Source organism: Oryctolagus cuniculus, chromosome X, assembly GCF_051225735.1.
Source record: "Oryctolagus cuniculus isolate XC-2025 breed Fujian yellow rabbit chromosome X, ASM5122573v1, whole genome shotgun sequence".
NCBI classification, from domain to species: Eukaryota; Metazoa; Chordata; class Mammalia; order Lagomorpha; family Leporidae; genus Oryctolagus; species Oryctolagus cuniculus.
Window position 1 is genome coordinate 18601963 of NC_142888.1, and position 15602 is coordinate 18617564.

At 33.9% G+C, this 15602-nt stretch overlaps 1 protein-coding gene across 15 annotated transcripts in view; it reads right to left on the bottom strand.

The window, feature by feature from the left end:
- The window catches only part of DMD (dystrophin), a 2249390-nt gene that overhangs the window by 1328174 nt on the left and 905614 nt on the right, over positions 1–15602 (bottom strand). The window lies entirely within an intron of this gene.

Genomic DNA, 15602 nt, shown 5'->3' on the forward strand with positions numbered 1-15602 from the left:
AGTGCTAGGCCCTCCATTGTATGACTGTTACACTAGTCAGAAGTTCAAGATTAAATTGTGGACTGTATCTATAGCCATGCAGAACTGTTTAGTGTCTTTCTAACAGGGAATTCTTGTTCCATCTAGTTTCTGTTTTAGTCCAGAGATAAATGTTTCATTGTGAGGATCATGGTGATGCTCTTTCTATGACGTGAAAAGTTTGTTGTGGTTTGCTACAGACTGTATATTTCATTCCAACAGAGAATTGTGGCTGACAAAGACAACTCTTTCCCCCCCGCTCCATTTAGTTGTTCAGCAATTGGAAATTAGTTTTTTTCTGTGTGATACAGAGACGACCAGCTGTGATCAACAGTGGATAGGCATGAAAAAGTTATTGGCCCACAGTATGAATGAATCTGAGACATAGGGCACATTAATCAAATACACTGCCTTAAATGTGCTTGGAATAAAGACCTGGAAGAGGGTTTCTGAACTAGAATCATCATCAGAATATAGAGAATTTTTCTAAACACAGTTCTCTGGGCTCAATCAACATTTACTAAAGTAGGAATTCAGAGGCAGTTGAAAGGAAATATGTGCCAGGGGTGGGAAATGTCTGGTTCACAGGCTATATAAGGTCTATGAAGTCATTTGGTCTGGCACTGCCAAAGCAACTTAAGGCAGAACTCAAAATTCAATAAATTTATACCAGGCTAATTTTTAATTTAATAACTTTGCATGACCTGCAAGTGCTGTTATAAATATGCAAATAGATCTTGGCAAATTAAAGGTAAAGTCCCTGTTCCCTCTCAATTGTGTAATTTTGATGATGAGCTAGAATTGAGAAGACTTATGAAGAGTGAAGTTTGAAAGAAAAGAGGACTTAAATAAGAAAGAAGTAAGAACATATAGGAAAAGACAATTTATTGGGCTCACAACAAAAAGACCAATGGGAAGAGCACTATAAAATTGGCATTTTTCAAAGCCCTTCTTTCTTTACAACAATTCCAACAGCATGCTGGGTGATACTGCAGACTCTCCCAGTTTTGCCATGGCAACATGTATGGGGCATTCTTTTTTGGCCAGTACCCATTCTCTTGTTGTCTACAATAACACCTTTCTCATTGGTGTGCATGTATGGGCCAAAGGAACAATCTCTCATTTTCTAAAAGATGTGGATAACATGTATTAGGTGACTCTCCTCTTTACTTTTGTGTTTGTCATCTTGATAAATTACTGGAAGACGGCAGTTGTAGTCCAAAGCCTACATGCTATACCTTAAAACCAGCTTGTTGAACATGCAAAATTATTTTTATTGTTCATTACACACATGGATTTCTCAAGATGCCAGAATACATTAAAAGAAACTTTCAATATTCCATCTCCTATTTCTGTTTTTATTTAGTAAGTTATTTTGTTGTTTTGCCTGAATATTAAACAACAGATTTGATCAAACTAAAAATTCTATGAAGTGGCTTGAAAAGAAAATGATTAAAATAGAGCCAAGAATAGGAAAGTAAGTTGGTTAAGACACATAGATACTTCCCTTGAGAATATATTTTATATTATAGGGATTAAACAATAATTGCAAACTATGATGAGCCAAAAGTAAAAATTATTACAAGTTTTATTAAAGAAAAAAAATCACGTATCTGGGCCTGTGTTGTGGTACAGCATGTTAAGCTGTAGTCTGTGCTGGATCCTGTACTACAGTGCTGGTTCAAAACATGTCTACTCTGCTTCTGATCCAGCTCCCTGCTAAGGCACCTGGAAAAGCAACAGATGATGGCCCAAGTGCTTGGGCCCTTGCAGCCCTCATGTGAGACCCAAAGGGAGTTTTGAGCTCCTGGCTTGGGCCTGGTCCAGGCCCAGTTGTTGTGGCCATTTGGGGAATGAACCAGCAGTTGGAGCACTTCTCTCCCACCACCCCCTTTCTCTCATTTTCTCTGACATTCAGCCTTTCAAATAAATAAATCTTGGAAATTTTCATGAACTGTTATGAAAATATATATGGACAATAAAGTTAAAAGAAAAAAATTAATCCAAAAATTCATTCAAAAATGTTAATTTACCAATCCATACTACATACTGCATTTTGCAAATAATTAGTTTTAAGCTCTAATATTACATGTTTTTCATTCACATATTAATTCTCTTTTGTTGTTCAATTATAGAGGTACAAGCTCAATCACAAAATTATAAGAAATTTAAAGACAAGAAACTCATAAATGGATATATTCACATATTTTATAAATACTGGAATACTCTTCTAAAGCATATATAATTTGTTGAGATTAGATAATATATAAATATTAGATATTAAAATATACTGCATGAGTCATAAATATGTATATGTTTAAACATATATATTTATAACTACATACATGTTTGTGTGTATTTGTGTGTCCCTAATATGCCCTACTTGGGCATATATTCAGGTAAAAAATTAAATACTATTTTATAAACAGTTCAGATATGTCAATGCAAGTGCCCAAGGAAACACTATTTATTGAATGTAAATTATATTTAAAGATAATGAAGGGATTATTTATAAAATAAACAAATTTGTGATTCATGGTAATTAACATGAGACTGAAACCTATTTGCCATGTACCTTTTTTATCAAGGTTACATACACTCCTCTGTTATGTATCTATAAAATAGAGGGCAATTAAGCTCAAAACAAGAAGATGCAGGTTACAGTATAACTAAAACAATAATCAGAATAACTCCCCAAATTGATGGTTGGAACAAAAAATGATTTATTACATATTGAAAGAAGTTAAAGCAAATAGGGAAGAAACAAAATTATTTTCTAATTTAAAAAGAAAATAGCACAGACTTTCATGTCAATTTTTTTATATAAAAGAGGGAAGGACTATTGGGTTTATTACCTTTGTGTAAATATTACACAAGTGAATTTCTTTCCCTCAAAACTGTAATCACTCTTGCCCCATTATTCAATTAAAATTATTATGAGAGCAAGTTGCACAGTCCACTACTCAGCTCAAAAATGAAGTCACCTTGAACACAGATGTTTGGCATAGCACTCTGCTTGCAGTGCAATTTTTACATAAATTGAATAGTTTTATCACAGAGTGTTCAATCTAGGGAAGTCAAGATTCCAGATATCTAATATCTTTTCTCCACTGCAGAGAAATAAAGCATCAAATTCAAAACATGAAAAATATAATCCTAGGAGATATATGCATTATTAGCATACAAAGAATAAGGTAAAATTGTACCTTTTCAAAATATCAATGCATTTATCATTGGTTAGTCATCCCAGTAACATTTTTTAGCAATTGCATTCTACATAACTGAGTTTAAGTTCTTAATTCCTGAATATTTTCAAATGTAATTTAGATGTAAAAATTACCAAATACATAAAATGGCACCTGGACCTGGCTTCATGGGCATGCAACCTGTGCAAACGGTGACCCATGTTTAAGAGAACCTATATTTGGTTTACCTCTCTGATGATGTTGTCTCTTAATTCTTAATCTTTGTGGGAATCTAGCATTTGATTTTTGTACTGGGCTCTGAAAATTATGTAATGAGCTTAATTACACTAATTCAGGGAAAATGATCAATAGAAAAAAGCTGAAATAAGTATCGAAATTAAACTGGGTAAATCAGAGAAAGAAAAGAAATACATGAAAATCACATTAGAGGTATGAGGGCACAGTGACTTATTGGTGGAGTAAAAAAGAATAATTAAATGAGTGACTTCCAAGTATGCATACAATTGGAAGGAAGCCTCTGCATTCCGGAGATAGCAATCAAAGAAAGTATGAGTAAAATCTCCTTTCTCTGATCATGTATGTGTTGGTATATATGTGGTTCTGAAGAAATTAGTATTTTCAGGAAACTATGAGCGAAAGTCAGATAATTGTTCCCACTGAAAATCCCTTTGTTGTCTTCTTTAAAAGTCCAAAATACTGTTTGCTAACACCTCTGCCTATTGTAGACAGATCTTTACAACAGAAGAACTCTTATTTCAAATACCTTAGGGTCTCACTTCCTCAGTAGCACCAGTTCTGTATTCCTCTAATCCTTCCTCATGCCAGCAATCCCGTACAACCTAAGTGAAGATCTAGCTCCCTTCCAGGGATGGAATCCTTCAGGGGGAATTTCCTCATCCTCAGTATTTTGTACCTCCTAATATGTCCATATTATCTCAACTTTCTCTTTCCCACTAACAAAGTAAGTCACTCCATTTTAGCTATTCTGCAATACCATATTCTTACATATTCCTACTTTGTCTATTTTATCTTCCCTTAGACTGCAAATACACTTACATTTTTACTAGTCTGAAAATCAGCAACACATCCGCCTTATTGCTCAACTCAAATTATTGAAACTTGTCTCTCATTTTTTTCATCAATGAACATTTACCACTGCCCTTTTCTTTTTCTGTACCTCACTTTAATCTCACAGTTCTCTCCCCACTCACCCTCTTCCCTGTACAGCATTTTTAAACAAGGCAAATATAATTAAGTAGGAGAAGAGGGAGTAGAAGTTGAGAAAAGAAATCAAGCTAGCAACAACTCCTGTTTGAAGTGGATATTTTATGTATGGAAAACTTAGGTAGAAAAGAGGTTAAAAGCATTATAATTTTTTCTGATAACCCAAGAGAGGAGTTATGTATTAGAACTTGGCTCATTCCTAGCTAGCTAACCCTAGCATTTTAGAGAAAATCCAGGAGTTCATGACATTTTATTAGCTAAATACATTTCACCTTGCTATTGTATCTCCCATTAAAATGGAATACATCCAAAACATAGTCAATAAGAAGAAAGTGGTCAACAATATAATATCTACATCTATTCTTATTGTCCTGTTTTTTCCCTAAAAATCATACCTATAGCTGAGTAGCAAAACAGAGGAATAGTCATCATTTTTAAAGATATATGGCTTATTCAATCATTTGGAACATAGGTCTAATATCACTTCCTTATGTTGACAGCATATATATATATATATATATATATATATTCAGAGGCCAATATTTTTAATGTTTTTCTTAAGGACACAACAATACAGATAGATCGAAAAGTGGGCATGTGATTAAATTAAAATAACTTTATTGGTACAGTGAATTGCAGGTGGCTTATATACCTCTCATTACCTGCCAGATGAAGTGTGTATATGCAGAAACCACCTTTCAGATCTTCTAAGAGAGAGGTTGGGGAATACAGAAAGAGGGCAATGTTTGCTTTCATGTTTTGGCCTGAGAAATATAAACAGTTGGCATTAACAAGGAGGGAGAAAATTGCTTTAACTTCAATGGAAGCTCAAAATTAAGTACAATGAGTTTGAACAGCCTACTAAATATCAAAGTAGAAATATCTAATAAGAGGGCATATTTAAGTTCTAAAGCTTAGGGTAGAAGTAAATGCCAGAGGCAATATTTCAGAACTATTAGGGTATAACTGATGTTTAAATCTATGACACTGTTTAAAATATGAAAAAGATGTATATGTGAAGAGATCATGAGGCTTAAAATTTGTTTTATATACGACCAGATCCAGTTTGCAAATATTTTTAGAACATTTCTTCATCTATTTATGAGTATGACTGGCTTGAAATTTTTCTTCTTTTAACATTTGAGTTATATTTTGGTAAAAAATATTTTCTAATCTTATATTTTCCAGCATTATATATATATATATGTATGTATATATATCACTTACACATTTTATTCCTTAGAATAGGTTGTTAAAGACTAGAATTATCTATTCATACAAAATGTATTCAAATTTGAAGATGAAACAATATTAGTTTGATGTATTCTTTGTGGGAAAGAAACAGAGTGAATATACACTATTGATCAAATTGACCTAATTGATACCTATTGAACACTTCATTTCCACAGCTGCAGAATACACATTTTTTACATCAATGTATGGAAATTTCTCTAGGATAGATCATATGTTACGCAATGAAACCAGTCTCAACAAATTCGCAATCATTGAAATCGTACCATGTATCTTTTCTGACCACAATGGAATGAAGTTGGAAATTAACAACTTATGAAAATATGTGAACACATGGGGACAGATCAACATGCTCCAGAATGATCAGTGGGTCACAGAAGAAATCAGAAGGGAAATAAAAAGTCCTGACATGATCAAACAAGACAGTACAAAAATACCAAACTTATAGGATAAAGAAAAGAGTGGTGTTAAGAGCAAATTTTATAACAATCAGTGTCTACATCAAGAAATTGGAAAGTCACCAAATAAATTATCTAATAATGAATCTCAATGGCCTAGAAAAACAAAAACTAAACTCAAAATTAGGAGGAAATGGATAATAAAACTTAGAAAATAAGCAAAATTAAACCAAAAAGATATTAAATCAGTGAAATGAAAAGATACTTTTTGAAAAAAATTAAAAAAATTGATATACCATTGACCCAACTAGCCTCAAAGGGGGAGAAAACCAAAATTAATAAAATCAGAGATGAAAAATAAAATGTAACAATGGATCCCAGAAAATAAGAAAATAATCATCAAGAATTATTAATAACAGCTATATGCTAACAAATTGGAAAATCTATAGGAAAAATACAGATACATGGATGCATACAATTTATGAAAATTGAGTCATGATGACATGGAAAACCGCAACAGACTAATAACTAAGATGCACATTGAATTAGTAAGAAAGATTCTCTCACCAAAGAACAGCTAAGGACTGGATGGCTTCATTGCTGAATTCTGCCAAACTTTTAAAGAACTAATTCCAATTCTTAAACAATTAAAAAAATAGGAAGAAAAGGAATCATCCCAAACTCCTTTTATGAGGCCAGCATTATTTTAATCGCAAAATCAGAAAAAGGTACAACAAAGAGAAATACAGACCAATATCCCTGATGAACACAGATGCAAAATAAACCTCAAGACAATACTAACTAATTGAATCCAACAATACATCAAAAAGCTCATTTACCCAGACTTAGTGTGATTTATTTTTGGTATGCAGGGATGGTTCAACATTCACAAATCAACAAATCTGATCATTATATTAACAAACTGTAGAACAAAAACCATATGATTATCTCAATAGATGGAGAGAAAGCATTTGGTAAAATACAACATCCTTTCATGATAAAAACATTAGGCGAATTGTATATAGAAGGAACATTCCTCAATACAATCAAGGCAATAACATGACAAACCCACAGCCAGCATCATACTGAATGGGGAAAAGCTGGAAGCATTTCCAGTAACACTTGGGACCAGAAAAGGATGCCCATTCTCACAACTGATATTCAATATAGTTTTGTAAGTGCCAGAGGCATTATGAAAGAAAAAGAAATCAAAGTGATACAAATGAGAATGTAGGAAGTAAAATCATTCCTGTTTGCAGATGAGATGATCTTATACACTGGAGAACCAAATGACTCAACTACAAGCTTATTAGAATTCACAGAGTTTTGCAAAGTTGCAGGATATAAAATCAATGTACAAAATAAATATACACAAACAATGCGTGGCTGAGAAAGAACTTGTAAGATCAGTTCCATTTACAATAGCTATAAAAATTTTAAACACCTTGGATAAATTTGACTAAGAATGTGAATGATCTCTACAGTGTAAATTACAGAACATTAAGGAGAGAAACCGAAGACACAAAAATGGAAAAAAAACTTCCATTTTCATGGATTGGAAGAATAAATATCAAAACATGCATACTATGCAAAACAATTTACAGATTCATTGTGATCCCAGTCAAAAATACCAAAGACATCCTTCTAAGATTTGGAAAAAAAAAAAAAAAAACAAAAAACCTAAAATTCATATGGAATCACAAGAGACTCCAAATATCTAAAGCACTCTTAAACAGTAAAAATGACGCTAGAAACGTCACAATACCATGTTTAAAGACATATTACAGGGAAATTATTACCAAAACAGCCTGGCACTGGCACAAGAATAAACAGGTTGACCAATCGAACAGATTACAGACCTCAGAAATAAATACACACATCTAAAAGCAAAATTGGATCTATAGATGAGGAAATAGCAAACAAGACTCCTCCCTTACCTCGATTACAAAAATCAACTCATAATGGATCAAGGACCTAAATCTATGACATGAGACCATCAATACCAGAAGAAAATCTCAGGGAAACTCTGCAAGACAATGGCATAGGCAAAGAATTTCGGAAAAGAAAGCAGAAGCACAGGCATAAAAGCAGACAAATGGGATCACATCAAGTAATCTGACAGAAAGGGATAAAATATTTTTGAACTATACATCTGATAAAGAGTTAATATCCAGGATTTATAAGGAGCTCAAGAAACTCGACTACAACAAAGCAAACAATCCAGTTAAGAAGTAGGCATTTTTCAAAGGATGGAAAACAAATGGCCAATGGACACATGAAAAAATTGCTCAGGATCACTAACCATCAGGGAAATTGAAATGAAAATCATGAGGTTTCACTCCACCCAAGTTAGAATAGCTATGATCTAGAAATCAAAAAATAATAAATACTGTTAAGGATGTGGGGTAAAAGATACCCTAATACATTGTTGGTGGTGATGTAAACTAGTACAACCACTATGGAAGAAAGTATTGATATTCCTTAAAAATCTAAAAATAGATTTACCATATGACCCAGCCATTACACTCCTGGGAATTTACCTAAGGGAAATGAAATCTGCATATTAGAGTTACCTGTACTCTCTCATGTTTATAGCAGCTCACATCATGATAGCTAAGATGGGGAATTGGGGCTGGCGCCGTGGTGCAGTAGGTTAATCTTATGACTGCAGCAGTGCCGACATCCCATATAGGTGCCGGTTCTAGTTCTAGTCCCGGCTGCTCCACTTCTGATCCAGCTCTCTGCTATGGCCTGGGAAAGCAGTAGAGGATGGCCCAAAAGAATATTTTTTCTAAGAAAATCAAATACACGAATGCACTGATGCTTATATATAGGAGATATGTTATACCTTGACTTCGGGGTTCTCTATTTGCTCTTTATATCTACTTTGTTAATTGTTAAAAATCATTGTCTCTCATAAAATTTATCTGGTGTGTTGAAAGGAAGAGGTATTGAAATTTCCCACAATCCTCATGTAGTTTTATTTTTCTTCTTGTTATTTTGTTAATTTTTTCCTTTATGCATTTTGAAGCTATTTTACTGGTTCAAAATTTAGAATTACTGTATTTTGTTCCTCTTTATCCCTAATAATTATATCTACCTTGCTGTTCATTTTGTAAGATATAAGATAGTTTGCCAAGCTTTGTGCTGATTAACATGTACTGAAAAATCTTTTTCCATTCCTTGTGTTTTATGCATTCTTAAAAAGAATATTTTAAAATTCAATGCTTTAATCTAGTTTCAACATTTCTGCCTTTATATGAGTTTGCTGAGTAAACAGTACTGATGATACAACCTTACAGCCGTATGTTGATCTCTGTTTAATGCTCCTCTTGCTTGAGACTAAGACTCAGATTTCTTTTCTACCAAATGGCATTTTTCACTCAAAATCTAACTTCCTGATATTCGCTTTCAACTCCAGGGCAATACTCATACAAAGATCAATGCTGATAGCGGCATTACCTGTATGGCTTACTTTTCATCCAATTCTTTTCATCCTAGCCATAAATGTTTACTTATACTTCCCTGCAAATTAAAATACACTTAAAATTGTATCTGTTGGAAATTTTCAATTATCTTGGTATTTTGCAGAGGGCATTTTAGGAGAGTTACTTAGTTCTATTCTTGAGAATAAGTCAGTCTTATCTCAACATCTGAGAAGTGAATCAAATCTAATTATAACAATAGTTTATTAGACAAATGACTTTCTCATATAATTAAATCTCATAACTGATACAATTTCACTTATTTTTTTGGGATTACTTTACAGTATTTCTTCAGTAAATAGTTGTTCATTCTGGTCTATGTATATTTAGACACATATGTTGCCAAGTGAACAACTCAAAGAAATAATTACCAGGTTCAATTCATAGGTCTCTTTTTCTGCCTACTATGAATTTTATTATTCCAGCAGATTTAATCAATTCAGATTTTGTCTCTTCTCTTTTTACTCTACCTGCTATTTAATGTCAGTTTTGAAAGCAACAAAAATCAGCAAGATGAAATAATCAGCAATCAAGAGAGCTTGTGACTGCTTTGTATTTCTAAATATATATTAATATTTAAGATTATTAAATGATTTTAATTATTCTGCCTGTTACGAGCTTTCTTTAACAATTAGAAAACTAAATACTTATGATATAATCTTCCCTCCATATCAATGAGGGATTAATTCCAAGACATTTTATGGATATCAAAACTGAGAAGCCTTAGCACCTCATCTAAAATGGCACGGTATTTGCATATATCCTATGAATACCCGCCCATATACTTTAATCATCTTTAGATTACTTGCAATACTTCATAAAATGTAAATGCTGTGGAAACAGTTGTTAGATTATATTGTTTAGAAAATAATGACAAGAAAAAAGTCTGTACATATTCAGAACAAAAGTATATTTTTCAAATATTTGCTGTTCACAGCTGGTTGAATCTCCGTATTTTGAAACTACGGATACAGAGGAATAACTATACAAGCTCGAGATCACAGACTAAAGGCAGTATACGCTCAAATGATCATGTGTCCAAATTCCAACAAGAGATTCTTGGGTCTAAATTCTCACTAGCCTCTTTACTCAGCAGCTTTTGGCTGCTTTCCTATTTCTATTTCTATTTTTATTTATTTATTTGACAGATAGAGTTAGACAGTGAGGGAAAAAGACAGAGAGAAAGGTCTTCCTTCTGTTGGTTCACTCCCCAAATGGCCACCACAGCTGGAGCTATGCTGATCTGAAGCCAGGAGCCAGGTGCTTCTTCCTGGTCTCCCATGCGGGTGCAGGCGCCCAAGCACTCGGGCCATCCTTCACTGCCTTCCCAGGCCACAGCAGAGAGCTGGACTGGAAGAGGAGCAACCAGGACTAGAATCGGCTCCCATATGGGATGCCGGCGCCGCAGGCGGATGATTAGCCAAGTGAGCCAGGGCACTGGTCCTTCTATTTCTTTTTTAAAGATAAATTTATTTATTTATTTATTTGAAAGTTGAGTAACACAGAGAGAGGGAAGGATTGTGTGTGTGTGTGTGTGTAAGAGCGAACGGATGGGAAAGGGATGGAGATCTTCCATCAACTGGTTCATTGCCTAAATGGCCACAGAAGTCAGATCTGGGCCAGGCTGAACTCAGGAGCCCAGAACTCCCTCTGGGTTTCCCCAAAGGATGCTAGGGATCCAATCAATTGGGCCACCATTTATTGCCTTCCTAGGCACATTAGCAAGAAGCTGGATCAGAAGAAGAGCAGCTGGTAATTGAGCCAGTACTCTTATGTGGGATGACAGAATTGCTTAATCTGCTGCACCTTAAATGTGGACATAAGGACTGTACGTCCTAAGGCTTTTGTGAGAACTAAAGGAGAAAAGGCATATTTAACACTTATAGCAGTATCTGGGTTTTTGTAATCAGTTTATTATTATCATTATTATACATTTTATTGTATTAGTAAAACATCTTCTGCAGCTTTCTTACTCTAGTGTAAAATAAAGCTATTATAATAGTTGTCTTTATATGATTTTGTATGGCTTCTGGAGCTGTTTCCTGGTTTACTAAACCATCTTTCAAATCATTAATATGGGTAGAAAATGTAGTGTCATATGATTATGAAGAGTGAAAGATGCCTTTTAAAGTGATGGAAATAATTTATTACTTATCTGAATGCAAACTCACACTTTGAAATTAGGGATGGGATCTAGCATATCTCTTTTAAATATTCATAGGCAATAAAAACTCTAGCTGTTTGATTGATTTAACAGGCAATTGAATGTTACCTTTACTCTACATAATTGCAGCTTTAAGAAACATTAGGTAGTCAAAAAAAAAAAAAAAACCTCACCAACTTCTCACATTGGAATGCAATTGATAATAAAATGGTCTTAGGGCTTATCTGCAAATGAAAGGACTCTATTTATGTAAATACTATTTTTAAAGACTTATTTATTTGATAGAGTTATAGAGAGAGGGAGAGAGGGTGAGAGGGAGGGGGGAGAGAGGGAGGTAGGGAGAGGGGAACAGGGGGACATGGGGGAGGGGGAGAGAGAGAGGGAAGGGGAGAGGCAAAGGGGGAAGAGAGGTGGAGAGAAGGGGAGAAAGAGGGGGAAGAGAGAGGGGGAGAGGGAAGATAGAGGGGAGGGGGAGAGAAGGAAGGAGTGAGAGGGGAGAGAGAGGGGTAGAGAGGAGGGGAGAAAGGGGGGAGAAGGAAAGGGGGAGAGGGGGAGAGGGTGAGGGAAAGGGGGGGAGAGGAGGGGGGGGAGAGGGGGAGAAGGGGAGATATCTTCCATTGACTGGTTTATTCCCAAATGGCCACAACAGCCAGAGCTGGGCCAGGTACAATAAAGCATATTAGATATTCAGGGCTTTGATGAAAACTGTATTATTTTAGGGACAATATCCTTCTCAAACTCTGCTGATGATATGACTTTAAAGATATGATGATGCATTACCATGATGAGCAGTAACAGGGCTTCTTTTTAATGTTAGTATGTCACCTGGGCACTTTGATCAATTCCAAACTACTTAGGTAATAGAAAGACATGTAAAAATTTGTTAGACATATCAATACTCTGAATGTTCCTTTTGCCTACTTAGGTGAAAAGTCTGATGTTCTGATGCAGTGTAGCTGAGACCTTCAAAAAAATTACTAGAGGAGCTGGGAAAGCAAGATGATAATAACAGAGTTTTACATTTGTTTTTACCCCCAAAATTCAGCTTGAAATTTAATAGGTTATAGCCAGCATTTCTCAATTTGTTTTAAACCATAATATTCTTGACTTTGTTCACCAAAGAAATACTTTTTATTTTCATTGCTAAATAAACTTAAGGTTATTATTTGCTAAATATACAGTGTAAGTATAGCCAAGACTGATGACAGTTTCAGGTTTACTTATTTCAGGTTCATTTACTGTTATTACGGCATTTTTATTAACTGATTGTTGAAGTCAAGAATTCTTTTTAAGAGCTACAGAATGAGCAATTCCTTTTGCTTATCTTATTTTCTTTCATTAATGAAGGTATGTACAATTCATTATTCTTCATATTAGAAGATACATATTTGTTTGTTCCTGCCCTTAGTGGAACATATGCATATATGTGTACACAAAGAAACACATATTTCTTCAAGGGTAGCTATTCTAGCATACATTTAACAAAAATAAAAACGATGATCACTTATTAAACATGCAGTATATTCTTTGAACCTAGTGAAGACTGTCAATGCAGTATTTTATATGTTGTCATGGAACACGGTGAAACAGGACTTGTCAACACAGCTGACAAAATGGAAGCTTGAAAATATAAGCCAAAATTTCATAATCAATTTCATAAGGATTGTGGAGGTATGTGCCAGTTATTCATTTATTGCCATTCAGTATTGTCCTATTCTATTTTGTTTATTTTTGGCTAAATGTCATTTTTAATTTTGATTTTTAATTGATACATATATGGTGCCATATGATATTTATACACAGTGCATAACATTTAAATCAGTGTAAGAATATCTATTTCTCCCAATATTTGTCATGTCTGTGGTGAAAACATTCAAAGGCCTATTTGCTAGCTCTTTTTGAAAGATACAGAATGCTTCATTTAATAACTGGTTACTGAGTCACAGTCATGAGAAAATGTGTGCAGTCTGGTGATAATGATAATCTATTTCTCTGGTTCTTCATACTTTATTCTTATGCTATTTAAATTTTCCATTATTCTGTAATACCTGTAAATTTTATAGAGTACAGTAATAAACACACAACATAACAGAATGCTTCAGACAAAAATTGTCTTGGATTCTGGATTTTGTTTATTTTTATTTTAGAATATTTGCATATATATAATGCAATATTTTGAGGATAGGATCCAAGTCTAAAACATAAATTCATGGATGCTTCATATATACCTTATATACATAGCCTAAAGGTACTTGTATACAACTTTTTAATATGTCTGTGTTTTGTCTCAGGCCCAGTGTGAAATTTTGTACTTGAGGCATTATGTCAATAATCAAAAAGTTTCAGGCTTTTGAGCAATTTCGACTTCTGATATTCAGATTAACTATGTTAATCCTGCATTATCTTGGGGGAAATATCAGTTTCATACCAAACAGGTTTAAATATATTTCTGAATTAAGTAAAAAAATTACAAGATAATTAAAGAAATAGTGCTGAAACCACAGAGAATTGTATATTTCTAAGGACAGAAGTGATGGACACTGAATAAAGTTAAGGATTAAAATTTGGGTCTTTTCACAGTTTACCCAATGTTAGTTTTACAATGCTTTACAATGTTTTATGTGAACTGTAATCTTTTACCTGACACTAATATTCAAATATATTTAAAAAGAAATTGTAACTCTATGTGAAAATCAATATTTACCTGACTGCCAATGTAGCTGAAACTTAGGGAAATATTGTCTTTCGCTCACATACAATAACAGTATAACAGTGAGGGGACTAGAAACTGGAATCATCTTTTTATGATCCCCAATCCCTTATGTCAATATGGATAAAACATGGATAGAGTACTTCCCCAATGTAATGCCAGTATCAAAGACTGAAGAATTCCCCTGGAATATTCATATTGAACTGCATGCCATCAGAGGGATCAAAGGGAGTAGGGTTCTCCAACTCAAGGCTTTACACATGTAAAGTTTTTCCTCACTTGAATATCAATATTTTTCTAGCATATCCTCATAGATACCACCTCTCTTAGTCTTTTTTTTTCATTCACACCTTACACAGATATTATTGGTTTTTATATCCTGTACACACTAGGAAATCCATTCATCTATGCATAACTTATTAATGTCCGTAAGTCCTTAAGGATAGGGATATTTTTCTTACCAAACAGAACAGCATCTCACATGTAGTAGTTGCACTCAGTAAATGGATATGAATCTAAATGTCATTATGAAATGTTTTCTTTTGAAAAGTCATTCACTTTCAATTTATGATAGAGTAAGTAAAATTCTGACTAGGAGAAATAATATCATTTTGCAGTTGATTTGAAAAAACTCATGACATGTGAGTTTTGAAATATGATTTTTCTATTATGTGTAAATAATAAAAACTTTAAGTTATTGAGAAGAAAAAAAACAGTATCAGGCGTAATACTGCAATTATTTGTATTATGAACAGTCTATAGGTAACCATAATAAATATATGTGGTGTAGAAGAGAGGCAGGGAGGCTCGAGGGAGAGGGACAGAGGAGGAGGGAGGAGGAAAAGAAGGGACGAGAAAAGAGGTGAAGAATAATATCATAAATCCAAAATGTCTGTATAATAGCCAAAAGGAAAACAAAAATCCTTTCCTGAGTCTTACAGATTTTGCTGAGATGGGAAACTGCCTCACAGACATCATGTCAGGAGCTGAATCTATCAGAGAGAACATTTTTTGGAATCTAACAACAGCTTGCCCGGTTTGAGAAATGGCAGAGTGACTAGTGTGTCTCCTGACCTATACATTTCAATGGAATGACAAAACTTACAACCCCTCAGATTGATGTTGTATTTAACTGAATTATACTCA